Source organism: Phlebotomus papatasi, chromosome 1 (assembly GCF_024763615.1).
Source record: "Phlebotomus papatasi isolate M1 chromosome 1, Ppap_2.1, whole genome shotgun sequence".
Taxonomy (NCBI): domain Eukaryota; kingdom Metazoa; phylum Arthropoda; class Insecta; order Diptera; family Psychodidae; genus Phlebotomus; species Phlebotomus papatasi.
Window position 1 is genome coordinate 96,673,997 of NC_077222.1, and position 16,940 is coordinate 96,690,936.

The 16,940-nt window shown below is 34.4% G+C and overlaps 1 pseudogene; it reads right to left on the bottom strand.

The window, feature by feature from the left end:
- LOC129809915 (uncharacterized) overlaps window positions 1-7,652 on the bottom strand; it is a 193,690-nt pseudogene extending 186,038 nt beyond the window's left edge.
- Window positions 7,653-16,940: the final 9,288 nt, after the last annotated feature.

Sequence of the window (16,940 nt, forward strand, 5' to 3'; positions counted from 1 at the left end):
ACCCAGGTAATCAAATTTAAATTATAAATTGCACAAGATCTTCATATCTGCAAACACAACATTTTCCTTCTAAGCCCGGGCTAATTATGGAAATTTCCTACTCTACTGCAGTTTCATGCTCGAATTTAAATCCTCAAAGTTAAGTTTTAATTAAAATTCCAACCATTGAGCCAATTCCGTCACAGTGTTGTTATAATTTCATCCGGGTCTAACAGATGAAGAAAATGCAATTAGAAAATGATCAAATTATTTAGCATCATGCTAGAGCTAGATAATCACATAATCTCTTTTCTTTTCACACAATTCACTCTCATTGAGAATATTTTATTTTATCCACCTCGCATTCTCATACCCTGACTTAGACCATTTTCAACATGTTGCGTCCTTTCCCAGGGAGTCTATGACTCATATCATCTCTGAATGCAAGAATTCTCACAGTGGGATATTCAGGATTTTATAGTATAGACTCGATGCAATTTATTGAAATCAGATCTTGCTTAATCTCTTTGAATTACAAAAGGACCTTCCTACACTACCCCAGTAGCTATTTGTATGGCCTGTGATTAATCTAAGACCAGTGACTTGAGAAATAAAATGGGGGTTGCAAAGTTTCACAGAAAGTGATGAAGTGAAATATTGGTCTCAAAGCTCAAAGTCACTTTTCATCATGAAGTCTGGAATGTGCAATTTACAGAAAATTCTAATGCAGTTCCAATGACTAAGGCACAATTACTACAGTGTTATGTGTCACAACTTCTTAAAAACGATGAAATGCCTTACTGCATAACGCGCTAACAAAAAACTTGATCGTCTTTTGCCGTATCTGCATAGTAGAGGAAACTGGGGCACCACCGAACACCATTTTTTATTTCCAAACTACTTGCATCACTTGGATTCTGACGACCATTTCTTTAGTGGAGAGTATCTATGAATTCATACAGGTTTTCCTCCCCTGAAGTCTAATATATAATTAAAAGAATCGTAGTGTTCGGTGCTACCCTGTGTTCAGTGGTGCCTCAGTTTCCCTTACACAGAAAAAAATATTTTGTAAAACTGTTCGTAAATGTTTGTGAATTTTTTGGGGGAGTTACGAAATGTTCGTAAAAGTTTGTACTTTTTTCACAAACATTGTTCGTAATATGATCACTTGACGAGCATTTTTTGTACTTTTACAAATATTTGTGCGTAAATGTTCGTAAACAAAAAAAATCGTAAAATTTTGTCATTTGTTCGTAAATTTTTTGTTAGTCTTACGAACATTTTACAAACATTTACGAACAAATGAAAAAATTTTACGAATATTTTTTGTGTGTTCACGAACATTTACGAACAAATGTTTGTAAAAGTACAAAAAATGTTTGTCAAATGATTATGTTACGAACAATGTTTGTGAAAAAAGTACAAAGTTTTACGAACTTGTTTGTGGGTTATACGATTCATTAGCATTTCGTAACTCCCCCATAGGAATTTACAAACATTTACCAACATTTTTACAAAATATTTTTTTCTGTGTGTATTAAACGCAAGCTACACGACTTTGGATAAATTATTTCTGCCTAAATGATATCCAAGTTGCTACTGGAAAATTAAGGGGTAGATATCTGTGCCGCTTACGGTTGATTCAAGTGCTAATCTGTCGATTTCTTCCAAAAATGATGCCGGTCTGTCGATCTAGTGTCAATTTGCCGATTTCTGGCCAAAGGACATTGGGCAAAAATGTATAGGAGTTGGTCTATGTAGTGACCACAGATGGGACTAGTCGCATTTTATAGGTAATGGTATAGTATGTAAAACTACCGAGACCCAAGACGATATTCGCCGGGAGTCCTTGTAAAAACACCTTTATCCTTTCGCAAAAATACTATTTTCACATCGAATTACTCAACATCAGTTAAAGGGATCTTCATGAAATGCGATGTATTAAGCTATTTATCCATGCTTACTATCCCTTTCTTCTAGTAGCCCCCATACAAAATGTGGGCTTTTTTCATTTCAATTTTCCTCTAAGAAAAAGTAGAAAGCTGAAACTTGGCACGGGATCAAGATTTATGAAATGCTCTTTAACCATGTTTATAGTCTCCTCGCCCCTCCAATTCTTCTTAGCACCCATATAAAATAATGAATTTTTCCACTATAACTCCTTTGTGAAAAGAAGTAGAAATCAGTAACTTGGTATAGAATCAAGGGTAACGGAGGACTCTTTAACCGTGTATATATACATTTCCCTCCGCCACTCCTTCCAGCAGTCCCCATACAAAATGAGGACTTTTTCCACTATAACCCCTCTCTGAGAAAAGGTAGAAAGCTGAAACTCGGCATGGGAACATGGTTTATGAAAGCATATTCAGTCATATAAAATCTGATTACGATTTAAAAAGAAAATAAATAAATAAATAACAGTTAGAGAAAAATAAGTCAATATATATAGTTTCTACTGAAATCGATGAATACAATGATGTCATCTCTATAACATTAAAAATATCATACATACATATTATAAGATCATTAAAAGCGGTTGAGAATAGTTTCGAAACCTAAAACTTTTCTTATAATTTAAAGACTTTATCCAATGATATAGGTCTTAGTAGTGGTCGCACCATAGACCAACTTTTCTCCATTGTCCTTTACCGATCTGTCGATTTCTGGCCAAATTTTGCCGATCTTCCAATTTCTAGCTCCAGATTGGCACTATTTTACCGATCGCCGCTCACGGTTCTCCTTGAGAACCACTTATTCATCCCTTGTGGAAAACAATTTTTAGTTTCTTTAATCCTTCAATGATGTAGAAGTAGAAAAAATAAAATAACATAGAAATTTTTTAACATAGAAATTTCGTGATTGCGCACGAAGTTATGCACGGACTGTTTAACATTGTTTCATTTTTGATGATATTTTCCTTCATCCTCTTTTCTAATTTGAAATTTGGGTAACAAATTCTTCTCTTAGATAGTTTCACTGTATAAATAAATGGTTTTCGTTATTGATTATTGTTTAAAAAAAAATAATCACTGACATAAGACTCGTATTTGTCAGGGTCTTTCCGGTCTTTTCCCGAAATCCTTGCCCTTTTAATACTTTTTTTTGCTTTTCACAATTATTATTAAGCATTCTATCTACAATATTCCTAGAACATTGTTCTAACGGGTTATCTGCATTTTATTTACTGAGAGCTGGTGAGTATTTATATTTTTGCTGAAGTCCATATAAGCATTTTAATTTATTCATATGGGATTATATTTATTTATTCCGCCCACAAAAATATTCATTGGAAAACCATGCCCAAATGAAATATTTTTTTATTTAATGTTTATTGATGCAATTTTATGACACCCTTCGAGCAGATTATCGTTGGAATTTGAGTGTTAAGTGGGTTAAGTGATCATCCTGCTCAATATTTGTACTAAGTTTTTGAAAATCTAAATTTTTTAAGCCAAACGCATTTGCAGTGATTTTAGAAACTTGAGATTGATTGTCTTTTAAATAGTCAAAATTTTACCTAAATATTTCAAACTAAAGAAATTGAAGAAATCAAGTCATACGTACATACACCTTAGATCTTAAGATCGTTTTATGGGAGCTCTGAAAAACCGTGTTCATTGAAAAATAGCCCAATCCTTCTAATTTAAAGTTTTCAATTTCCATCTTGTTGATATTATATGGTAGATAGTATTTTAGTAAATTTCTTTTAATACCATGTTAATACCTTATTGGTAATAATCCTTCTTAGTCATGGTAAGTTCTGAGAAAAGCTAAAATTTTTATCATGCCTCTTGCTCTGAGCATTTTCCAGCCCAAAAGCACAACTTTTGTTCGCCAAGCCTAAATATTATTATAGAAATTTCAGGCCTGAGAAATTTTGTAAAAATATTTATGTTCATTTCGAAACTTTTCATTATTTATCAAAAGCTTTATGCAGGGTGCGGTCGTGGCCGTTTGGTTTTGATTTGCATAAGCCCTTGCCTAGATTCAAATGACGAAGTGCGATTGAATGCTTAGGACGCTTTTATAAATTCAGAAAATTAAATATAGAAATTTAAAATGTTAGGAAAATAGAACAACTATTAGTTTCAATACAATCCTTTTACAGATTTTAAAAGAAAGGCTAACTATTATTATTCATAGACAGACCTTATAAGATCACTGAGAAAAAAACGAGGGTGCGATTAACTTTTTTTCCTCATAACTTTAACACTTTTTAGGTGTAAATACTATACACAGAAAAAAAATATTTTGTAAAAATGTTCGTAAATGTTTATGAATTCCTATGGGGAAGTTACGAAGTACTCGTGAATCGTATAACCCACAAACGTGTTCGTAAAAGTTTGTACTTTTTTTTAGAAACATTGTTCGTAACATGATCACTTGACGAGTATTTTTAGTACTTTTACAAACATTTGTGCGTAAATGTTCGTAAACACACAAAAAAAAATCGTAAAATTTTGTCATTTGTTCGTAAATTTTTGTTAGTCTGACGAACATTTTACGAACATTTACGAACAAATGAAAAAATTTTACGAACATATTTTTGTGTGTTTAGGAATATTTACGACAAATGTTTGTAAAAGTACAAAAAATGCTTGTCAAGTGATCATGTTACGAACAATGTTTGTGAAATAAATACAAACTTTTATAAACTTGTTTGTGGGTTATACGATTTACGAGCATTTCATAAGTCCTCCATACTCTGAAAAAGATGTCTTGTTAAACGAGCAAATGGATTTTGTTGAAATTTTATCAAAAGGATGTTATTTACCAATTTGACAAAACTTTTTCTTGCATTTTATATGGAAAAACACCCTTTTGACAAACTTTTAAGAAGATCCAGTTGGCCGCCGATTTGACAAAACTTTTCCATATTCTGTATGGAAGAACATCCTTTTTACAAACTTGTCTTGTTAATTTGACAAAACATTTTTTCCAGAGTAGGAATTCACAAACATTTACGAACATTTTTACAAAATATTTTTTTCTGTGTATAGTATTTAATTAAAGCTTGATAATGAATTTAAGATGTTATACCATTTGGCTAAAAACGATTGGCCTAAAGACCATGTTGTCTTGTCAAAGCTTAGCCTTAAGATTAAGCTTAGAATTATCATATTCCAATCTAAGATGAGCCCTAACATTCAATTGGGAATTTAATCTTTTAATTCTAATTAAAAGTGGTTACATCTACTTCTATCGAGATTCATGAGTACATATGGTAAGTGTGCCAAATTTCGTCATAGTTGCATGCAAGCGTCAAAGTCTTAAGTTTGAAATGTAATATTTTAAATACAAATTGATTTTTTTAATTCTTTCTTTTGTAAGAGTTTTGCTTGGAACCTTGTAAAGAGTTTACCGTCTTTATTTACTCTCAAATCATTCTTAATACATTTTAAAATGTATTAAGAATGTCTATTTTAGACATAGCTTTGGTGCCCTATTTCGGCCATCTTTATTCTCATAGTTCCTTGCCCTTCAGGAATTCTTCCAATATCTTTTTCACGTCATCTCGTTTGTCGAAGCTACATTTTTGTTATTCTTTTGCATTGTATAATCTCTAGAGTACGTAAAATCTAAAAGTTCATGGAAATTCGAGGAACAAAAAAGGTGGCCGAAATTGCAAGCTGGCCGGAATTTGGCACACTTACCCTAAAACGAATTTCAAATATTAAAACTTAGCCCAAAAAAAGAATTTCTGATCGTAAATAATATTTCAAAGTTTCTCTTCTCCTGAACGGATATTTTGAAGTTTTGAACATTATATCTTTCATGATTTCTATTGCTCAAGGATACCTCACACTTTACCTTAATCTTCTATAGAACTTCTTGATCTTTCGTATTTACAAGACAGAGTGATACACTAAAGTTTTGCATAACTAATATCAAAAACATTACTGCATAGCATATTTGCCAATAAATGGTTGCTAAGAAAATACTTTCAAAGAACCTGGTTGGATGTTTCTATCATCTTCAGTGCCTGAAGGTACTGAGGCACTTTAAATAAACTTAGAAAGTTCTATTATTAATAACTATGGGGAATATGAAACCTCTCTAGTGCAATGACCAGAAACTATGCAAAATTTTGCATAGAGGAATGACTGTGACGATACATTGATAAAGTGGTCAAGAAACTATTTTATGAACATTTCAAGGTTTTAAAATTTAGATTATCTCCCCTTTATTGCAAGATGAACCTGTGTTTTATGTTGATTTTTATTTTAGGAATAAACAGATCCATAAATTAAGAACTTGTAGCATATATTTTCACATATTTCAGCACTAATAGATGTATTCCTAAATTTCATGAAATTTATCACTTTTCAGCTGTCTCTGGAGAAATTTAAGAGTCCACAGAGGAAAGTGCTTTTAGGAAGGGAAAAAAATGTAGCAGTAGAAGTTTTTTTTTTGTGCCCGAGTAAATGGATGCCAATAATGATAAATGATGAATTTTGTCGAGCTTTTTTTTTTCTTCTTGTCCCAGGACAACCCTCGGAGCGATTTATATTGAGGAGTGGAGAGTTCCCTTGTCTGCGGAACCTCACCATAAAAATTTTTGTCGGCAAACAACAAATGATACTTGAGCTTAAATTGTCAAAAAAAAAAAGAAATCTGATAGCCTTTTGAAATTTCCAATTGATTTTCATTATATTTTTTCTCCTCAAGCTCTTTTTTTTCGTATTGTTTTTTCCGGGAGATATAAAAAACAGCCATGTATTGCAGGGGATTACAATTTAGATTAAGGGAAAGTAGGATAATTAGGTCACGTACCAATGTCTAAATGCTGATTAATTTTCCACGAGGCATCTGCAGAACTTTCTGGAGTAGATTGTTAGAGCATAAAAATCCATTTGAATAAGAACACATCACTATCAAAAATGCATGAAAAAACACACTGAAAGTCATCTGACCTTCCAGACACTTTACTTTCACATTAATCTAACATTCATATTGAGTTGAACTTCACCTGTTTTTCTTTACTTTAACTGTTCAACTTATTTTTCGTTGGAGTTTTCCATGGGAAACAACGCATATACACACAGCAAATTGTGAAATTTTCCTAATGCACAAGCACCTTTCCCGGAGGAGATAAAAAGTCAATTTTGAGAGAAAATTTTCCGGGAAAAATTTTGAGGCAAAAGTTTTGAGCCCTTCTCCCTCCTTTTCTTGCACAGACACATAAAAAAAACAATCACTGAGTCAAAGGCAAAAATTTATGGAAATTCATCTTCAATGCCTCTCGTGTTGGAAACCGTGTTGATTTTTCTTCAGAAGAAGCTTTTTTCCACAGTACTTTGCACAGTCAAATGATACCGTTCTGGGCCTGAGGAAGGGACAAGTCTTATGATAATGAGAGTCACGAGATAGAGGGAAAAGGGCATGAAAATGTATCTATTTGCACATACAATCCACCGTTGATTCTCATTAACAATCTGTTGCTTCACACACAATTTTTTTTCATCATTCAACAAGTTCAGCAGAAAAAAAAGCTCTTTCACGCGAAAAATGTCCAATGTTGTGCTTTCACTCGCGCTAGATGGAGAATTTTCACCCTAAGGGATGCTTTCTTGGGCACCCAGACAAAAAAGGTAAGGGACTCAGTGTCCTACGAGGCTCCGTGAAGTACTTTTTTCTCAACTCGTGACACATAGATCCGTGAGTGGATGCACCTTAACTCCCCGACAGCGATCCAGGCACTGAGGATACACGGCCAGAGCGTGTGATATTTCAATGCAACAGACTGGTCAGAATCCCACACACACCAGTTCACTCAAAAGGTATGCTTTTCACCCCTGTTGACTGAGGGAAACCAAAGGATGGAGGCACACGACTTTGCTATATGCTGTTCAATATACAATGATTTCGTATTACACGGAGTTCCGCTTTGAAAGACATTCTCGAGAACGAAAAAAGTCCGCGAATTCACTCCAGTCAGTGACACAAAAAATTGCATACCCACAGGAGCACAGAAAAAAAATATTTTGTAAAATTGTTCGTAAATGTTTGTGAAATCCTATGGGGGAGTTACAAAATGCTCGTGAATCGTATAACCCACAAACATGTTCGTAAAAGTTTGTACTTTTTTTTTACAAACATTGTTCGTAAAATGATCACTTGACGAACATTTTTTATACTTTTACAAACATTTGTTCGTAAATGTTCGTAAACACACAAAAAAATGTTCGTAAAATTTTGTCATTTGTTCGAAAATGTTTGTTTTCCTGACGAACATTTACGAACAAATGTTTGTAAAAGTACAAAAAATGTTCGTCAAATGATCGTTTTACGAACAATGTTTGTGAAAAAAATACAAACTTTTACGAACTTGTTTGTGGGTTATACGATTTACGAGCATTTCGTAACTCCCCCATAGGAATTCACAAACATTTACGAACAATTTTACAAAATATTTTTTTTTTGTGAGAGGTCACTGGAATAAGTTACGGAAACACCAAGATGTATGTAAAACAGGGGATCTCAGTGGCGCAATAGGCAAGACCGTTGGGTCTTGGGCGGTGAGATCTCTGGCTCGACTCTCACAGATGTGAGTTCGAGTCTCGCCCGGTGCAAACAACAGAATGTCAGTAAAATACATTTTCACTGTGACAAAACGTAATAAAATGCACTGCCTCTGCCCAGAAAACTTCAGAAGCACGGAAGAAGCATTCACTACGGGGAAGGCGTTCCTGGGCGATCTACGATCAGCAAATTCTTCCAATACGAGCACATTGTAGGGGAAAGTGTCCATGCTTGATAACATGGGAAGCTTCGTAATGACTAATTTTTTCCTATGTTTCTCAGTAAACATGACTCCGCAATATATTTTAAAAACTGGCCACTTTCCCATAGTTTTTAAAATATGGTTGCGATGAGTCACATATTGTGAAACATGGAAAATTTAGCATTACGAAAATTCCCATGGTATCAAGCATGGGCACTTTCCCCTTATGATTACATTGTAATACAAAAAAAGTGTCTCGACACGATTAATAAATAATGTGCAAAACATTTTCGGTGTAATTTTTCAGCCTATTTTCAGCACCAACGGTTCATATCGCTCCTTGGAAATTACAAGGGGCCAACTCAATCTGAGCCATTTTCCAGGAGACAGCATGAAAGATTCAACTTTGTATAAATAATTATCTCAATTAAGTATGTTAATAAAAACAATTTAATTCTTTTCTATTTCTATGAGCATTATTATAAACATCGAAACATACATATTTTTACCTTTCAAAATATGTGTTTTTATGAGTTAGCTCTTTGTCATTCTAAATGATGCGCAAATTTTCATGAAATTAGAATGACAAGGGATCAACTTGCTTGAGTTAGTCCCTTGTTTCACAAAAATTTGAACGATAAATCTATTTTGTGCCCCTTGACTTCAAACAAAACCGCGCAAGCAATCATAAAGAGCAAAATTTTGAAAAACTTTTCTAATAACGAAATTTATTGACTCATATCATCTGAAATTTTATTAAATTCTCTGTCTGAGTGCATTGAAACCTCAAAATCGCCAAAAAGTGAGTTGGCCCCTTGTAATTTCCAAGGAGCGATATGAAATGTATTTCAAATTTACTGCGTGAAAAAATATTTGTGTAGAGGGAGGTGGGGTTACTTTGAGCTGTGGGGCTACATTGTTAAACAATTTTTCCACCTATTTCTAAATAAATCTGGTCTTTAGAAATATTTTATTTAGATCCACAATTGTTTTGTCAATCCAAATTAGATCATGTTAAAACCCAGTTTCGTTTAGAAATATGCTAAAAAATTATACAACAATGTAGCCCCACAGCACAAAGTAGCCCCACCTCCCCCTACATTTAGGGGTAATTAAAAAATTATTTTAAAAACGATCTCCCAATGGTAGGCAATTTATATCAAATTCTTTCAATCCGTTTTCACTTAAACCGGAACTCCCTGTAGTTTAGAATGTAATTGGTTGGAAACTTATGTTACAAACTTATGTGGAGCTTCTAAGAATACAGAGAAGTAACATTCAAATATGGTATCCGTAAATGTTTTGAAACATAACATAATCCTTAAATTACAAATGATTTTACAAAACTAAATTCTTGATCAAATTAATTCTATTTGGAAGAATTGAGTGGCACATTCGTTGTTTTAATTGTCTGTTGAAAATCTAAAATTTCGTTTAATTTAAAAGCTTATAGGGTCGAAGTAACACCAATCTCGGCATTTTAAGAAATCGTATCGTGAATCGTGACGTATTGGCACCCTATATTGTCCTATTTGGGATATGAAATTCGAACACATATCCGTATAGAAAAGGAAGATTACTGAAAAAACGTCATATTACTTGCATTTTATTAATAATATTAATAATAATGCTGGCACAACATTTCATGAAGGAACAAGGCCTTCCCGCGAGGGGATTTCTAGACATGCATTATTATTTTTTTCTTGTACGAGATGAGGTTGTCAGTCCCATGCCCGTGGAATCAAGTGCAGTGAAGCTCACTGGATGCAATCCCAACACCTTTAACGCCAAAAAGTTCCTGGTGACCTAAAGGGGATTTGAACCCGGGACACTTGCATCATAGAGCGAGTGCTTTACCACTTGACCCATTCAGTGCCCCTGACCCTGAGTGCATTTTATTAGATACACTAATTAGATTCCAATAATTTGACGGAATTGCAAATAGGTGTTCCCTGGCGAACAGGTGTTCCTTCGGCCCTATGTAAAATTCAAAATAAAACGGAAATTCAAAATAAAATTAGTGACAATTAATATAGCTACCTGACGTATTAATTACTTAATTTCTGCTAGACAAACTTCAACAGGTCAGTAGATAAGTAGTAATGACGTCTTTATAAGGTTCTAATGTCACTCAGTAAGCCCTGTATTACATGGGAACGGCTAGTAGCGGTGTTGCAAGGGATCAGCTGCATCGAGACGGGGCATATGAAACTATGCGTCCAGCTGATCAAATTGTTTTCAACGCAATTCGACCGTTACTTGAATAACGTGAACCTCGTTCCTTTTCAACAAACTTCGAGACTGACACATGCTGACACATGGAACATTTCGAAATTCAAACAGAAAATTACCTAAAGCCGAATTATTAAAAAGTTAAAAGGCGTTTTTGTAGAGCGTGTGGCCTATTCGACACATGTCAACCCAGTCGACAGCCATAACCCACCAATCCTATTCCTTCATTTCTTTGACACGCCCAACCCCTACCATCCTTATGGGTGCTGAAATGTTGCTTTGGGGCTTTTATTGTTAGGTAAAGGTCCTCAGTCTTCAGTGAGTGAGCATCAGTCGCCGTGGACGGTTCACTCTCATGAAGTGAAAAATGGGTGGTACCTTCAGTTCTCCAATTTCCCTCTAAGTTTGTATTTCTATTTAGGTGAGCCCCACCTGGGCTTACATTTTTTTATTTTCGAGAAATTATATTACGCTGTTTATCTGTCTGTCCAACCGTCCGGCCATTAGGGTGCCTAGAGGCCAAACAGTTAGAGATTGAGGCTTGGGACCTTCAGGTTTTCAAGGTCAAAAATTAAAAAAAGCTTAGAAGTGAATTTTTCAACCGAATGCGGTCATGTTTGGGTCCTTTATAAAGGTCTTGGAATTTTTGATAAGTCTAAACTGATTCCAGTCGGTTATTTAATTTAATTTAATTTAGTAAACATTAGTAACGCTCATCAGTCTAGCTTAAAAAATGTCAAGAATAAAGAAAGAAACTTGTGGAAAGCTAAGCTTTAACATATCCGGTAAAAGCTCTTTAATACTACAAAGTTGTAAGATATAAGTTACAAAATGAGCATCAAATCGGTTTTCAATCTCTTCTCAACGTCCAGGAAAGCGAGCAAGACAAAGAGCTCCAAAAGCTACAGTTGCTCCACAAAGAAAGCTTTTCATAGCTATGTATTGGTGTTTGTAAAATTGTCTGGCGTGCTTTTGACGCCGGCGCTTTGGGCATCGAAGCTCTCTTGGTGTAGAGTCCCCCTCTCTCTTGATTCATTGTCGTCATCGCAGGCATATTTACCGTATAAAGGCCGTCGTGAGAGAGGTGTAAGCTGGAGGGCTGAGCTTCCACTCCGATGATACTAGAAACCCAGGAGAAGCTTTTGGATTGCCAACAGGTCAAAGCATTACCACGCGCCACAAGTGGCATTCGATCCAGAGAGCGAGAGAGAACTGGAATATTTATTTCATCTCACACAGTTTATTGAACACCGCGTGCAAGAAACAGACACATAAAAAACTTCACGGATGAGCTCCAATGGACCCAAAGTCCATCCCATCGACTTCATTAGATCCTCTTTTGCTCACTTCTGCTTTTTTCAGGGCCCTTCACATCCATCCCTCGTCCCTCAACCACCCCCAATTGGACCTGAACTTGCACACGGCTCGCCTTGAAATCCCACTGGAGTCGATTGTATAGCGTTGCAAATGCTGCGCTGCGTATAAATATAGCATCTAAAAGGGATCCCCGTGGCAGCTTTACGTTCATCGAAGGTCTACAGTCTCTGGACATCTAAGTGGACGCGAAGGTTTAGAATTTCGAGAAAAATAAACCTCTGTGATATTATTTGACGAAAAGGTTTTTATTTTATTGAAAAATTGTGAAGTTATAAAACTCGTATCAAAACTCATGATACGCTCGTTTTGTAGTTTAGTAAACTTTTGCACTTCTTAGGTGAAGTAAAATAATTGGTGACATGGAAAGTGAATCATATACGCATTATGTTATAAGAACACTTTAATTAGGGAAATTTCATAAACTAATTCCGTGAACTTTCGAATATGATAAGCCAAAATGCGTTATTTTGCGTTGTGAAACATTACTAAGGGAAGGCTTTCAGATTTCGCACACAATGTGGCTTTAAATCTTCTAACACTTCATATGTATTTTTTCTCATATTCCAGAACAAAAAACCAAATTCATTAAGGAACTTGGAAAAAATATGAAGTATGCGAAGCCAGAGTATGTGCTAAATCTGAAAGCTTTCCCCTAAATCACAAGGCAAGGGTTTATGATTTTTAATTAAAAAGGGACAGATAATCCTAACCGGCTTATGTAGGTGAGATTCTTAACGTGAGCTAACTCGGAGTGCATACAAATTCGATTTGGAGCTGAAGTTAGGAGACGCCATTCAGTTATCTTGAATCAAATTCGTGAAATTATACAAATTTTGTATTTAAACCAAAATATCAAGGATTTGGATGAACTGACAGAAAAGTGTTATATGGGTGAAATGTAGACCAGAATGTTCTCTATAATTTTGCCGTAGAACTTGAACTCATCGATTACTCAGAAGCCAAGATAAGCGAGGTTTTTTGTTTCTTAACTCGTTTTTTCATCCAGAGTGCCCCAAGTAGTCATTTGTTGAACTTCAACTATATCAAAAAATTGTTGTATTTTGTGGGACTTTCCATTTAAAACCCTATTTTAAGTGTCTTGGTGGAGTAGAGGCAGTCAAATTGGCATCTGAGTGATTTCAAAGCGTTATTATGGGAAAAATCAATTTTTTCACACTTAAACGGCAAAATCGGAGTGATAGCGTAGTCTGAGCGGAAAATTATGTATGGACGAAATGTAGAGACAAATGTGCTCTACAATTATGTTGAAGTAATCATCAAAATCGGTTCAGCGACAGTCGAGATAATTGAGGTTATGTGATATTGAAATTGGTTTTTCGACTGTGGCGCCCCTGGTGTTGGTCCCACGAAGTTCAAATATTCTAGAAAGTTGTAGCATTTGGTGAGATCTTTCGTTTAAGCCCTCAATTATTAAAATCGGTCACATATAACCGGAGATATGATTTTTTGAATTTCGTGAACTTTGACCCCTCATATCTCCGGTTCTGTTTTAACCACAGCGCGCATGCGCACCATTTTGGAAACGCCCTAGACTGGACTACAACATACTAAAATTTCATTAACTTGCACAATGCCGTTTTTTAGAAAAGTGACTTTGAATTTCGATGAATTTTGGCGCTATCACAGCGCCACCTGTGGTGACTTTTTGAACTTCCATCTGAAAGTGCTCATCGAGACGAAACCAAAAAGGTAAAACTTAGGTCGCTATGTTCATTAGAACCGGAGATAGAGGCCGGTCAATGTTCGAACTTTGACCCCTTATAGCTCGGGTCAGGGGTTATGGATCGACTTAAGGTTTTTTTTGTTTGATAGGTATAATCAACAGCTACAACATACTAAAATTTTAGCCCGATGCACAATGGAATTTTTGAGTTATTTAACTTATAAGATTTAAAAATTTTCTTTTTAAAAAAAGCGCCCCTAGCGGTGGTTTTATGAACTTGCGATGTTAGAAGGGGAAGTGGTATTTCACGAGAGCTTTCCAAAAAGCCCTCACTTTTTAAATTCTGACAATTAGAACCGGAGTTATGGCCATTTTAAGAATTTTTTTTTGGACCCTTGTAGCTCGGGTCAGGGGGGTCGGGGGACCTTAAGTTTGGTATTGATGGAAAGCTATAAGGCGTAGCTATAACATACTAAAATTTGAGCCCGTTCGATGCCATAGGGGCGGAGCTATTGAGAAAACAAAAAAGGGGGGTCTTCAAAATGGCGGAAGGAGGGGTGGGGGGTGGGGGGTCAATGCACCAAGTTGCAATTTTCACCCGATATATAACCTTTGCCGAAAACCGCAAGTCGATATCTTTTTTAGTTTAGGAGCTATTAAGCTCCAAAGAGCGGCCGGCCGGGAACGTAAAATAGCCATATATATATTCGTGATCAGGAAGTGGCGAAACACATTTTGGCCAAGTTTGAGGTCGATCGGACGACATGAAATTTTGTTAGGATTATAGTAGGTGAGATTGTTAAGAATCTCACCTAATAAATATTCAAGATTATTTTTGAAATTCTTTTCCAAACAATAATTTTATGAAATTTTCTATTAAAAATATATAAACTCGATATGCTTTTCATTTATGAGATAATTATTCTATATGGCCAAAATAGTTAAAATGGTGGACAAAAGTTGAAGCGTTCTGAGGAAGTTTGTGAATTGATTTACTTATCTTACACTGACTGAGAGAAATCCGAAAAAGTTAAAATAACATTCCGGAAATGTTAATTTTACTTTGCATTATTGATCCGAAATCGGTGTAAATATTACCCTTTTTAGGTGTATTGGGGGTAAAAGTGACCCTTTTTCATGTTAATTTTACCCTTAAAAAGGTGTAAAATTAACATTAAAAAATGTTGATACATTTTTACACCTAAAAAGTGTTAAAGTTATGAGGAAGAAAAGTTAATCGCATCCTCGTTTTTTTTCTCAGTGTAATTAAAATAAAAAACCTCAGATGATTAACACGTAAACTAGTAAGTAATTGACGAAAACTTCCGATCTAAGAATCCTCAGCAACATATTTTAGGAGACACACTGTATGTTTCGTGGATTGATAAACTTCAAAGATAAGGTTTTATTATATGGTAAATTTATTTTTGAAAGAGAGTGAGACAAATTATGGAAACTTGAAATAGTTATAAAAGTTTCCAAAGTTTCTAAAGTTCTGGCGGTGAAATTGAAACTTTTGAAAGAATCCACAATAATGACCCAATTTTATTTCTTGTGTCTGTTATAATAAGGCTATGTATTGTGAGAAATATTTATTAAAATGAAGTATTTTGATATAAATTACTTGCAGATGAGCACGCAAATTGCACAGCATCTCGTCAAATGCTTCATTAGAAATTTCTCACAATATGTATATGCAAAGGTTATTACAATACTAAGGAATTGGAAAACTTTATTGTAAAGTAGTGCTTCTAAAACTTACCTTTGCAATTAGTTTGTATTTCTTATTGTTTGTCATCGATTGTCCTAATAATAGAACTTACAGTTTGAACTTCGCGATGCTTAATAAGGTGTGTCCACGATAAAATTGTTCCAAAGAAAAATGTTTCAGAAACAAAAAAAAAAGGAAAATGTTGTTTTAAACTTTACTTTGTTGCAGATTACTTAGATACATTGATTTTTTATTCAAGGTTTTGATGAGGAAAATTTCGCAACTTCTTTTTGATTCCTCTCATCAAGGTCTTCATAAGATCATCGCCACGGTCTTTCGACATTTTATTCTGCTGTTTCAGGACAAAATTGTCCTTCCGGTGAGCGTCGGTGAGGTGGTTTAATCCAAAATTAAAACACTCAAGGTTCCAGAGCTTTCGACACTATATCGTGTCTTCTTCAGTGGTTCTTGGTTAGCCTATTATCTTGGATATTGTCACTATTTATGAAAGTAAAACAAAATATATGCACTTTGGAAGAAAAAGTAGTTCTGATAATTTACATTTTAAAGATAAACAAATTGATATTGTAAAAAATTTCAAATACTTAGGAATTGTCTTGGATGATAAATTAACATTTGAAGAGCATATTAATAGTTTAGTTAAAAAATTGGCAGCTCTAAAGGGAACAATAGCTAGAAATAAATATAAAACCATCCCGAAAGAAATTAGGAAAATTATTTATCATTCTCTATGTGAATCTCTATTGAGTTATGGGGTTGAGATCTGGGGCTGTACAAATAAAACACTATTAAAACAAGTTCGAGGATCACAAAACAAATTAGTAAAGACAATATTTAATTATAATAAATTCACAAGTAGTAAAATATTATATAAAGAATTAGATTTGCTTCCATTACAAAATTTAACCAAATTACAACAAATACTTCACATACATAAAATGAAAATTGGTAAAATTCACACACAAAGCAAAATAGACTTAAAAACACAAGACAGGAGAAGTAAAGGAAATATAATTAACCTAAAAGTTAAAACCACTAAATATGGTTTAAATTCTACAAAATATATTTCCATCACAAACTATAATAAATTACCACAAAAACTAAAAACTATGAAAAATGAAATCCATGTTAAGGAATTTAAAAAATTAATCAGGGAATACATTGTAAGCTAGAATTCTGTATTATGGGCGGTCGCAACTCAATGTAAAATT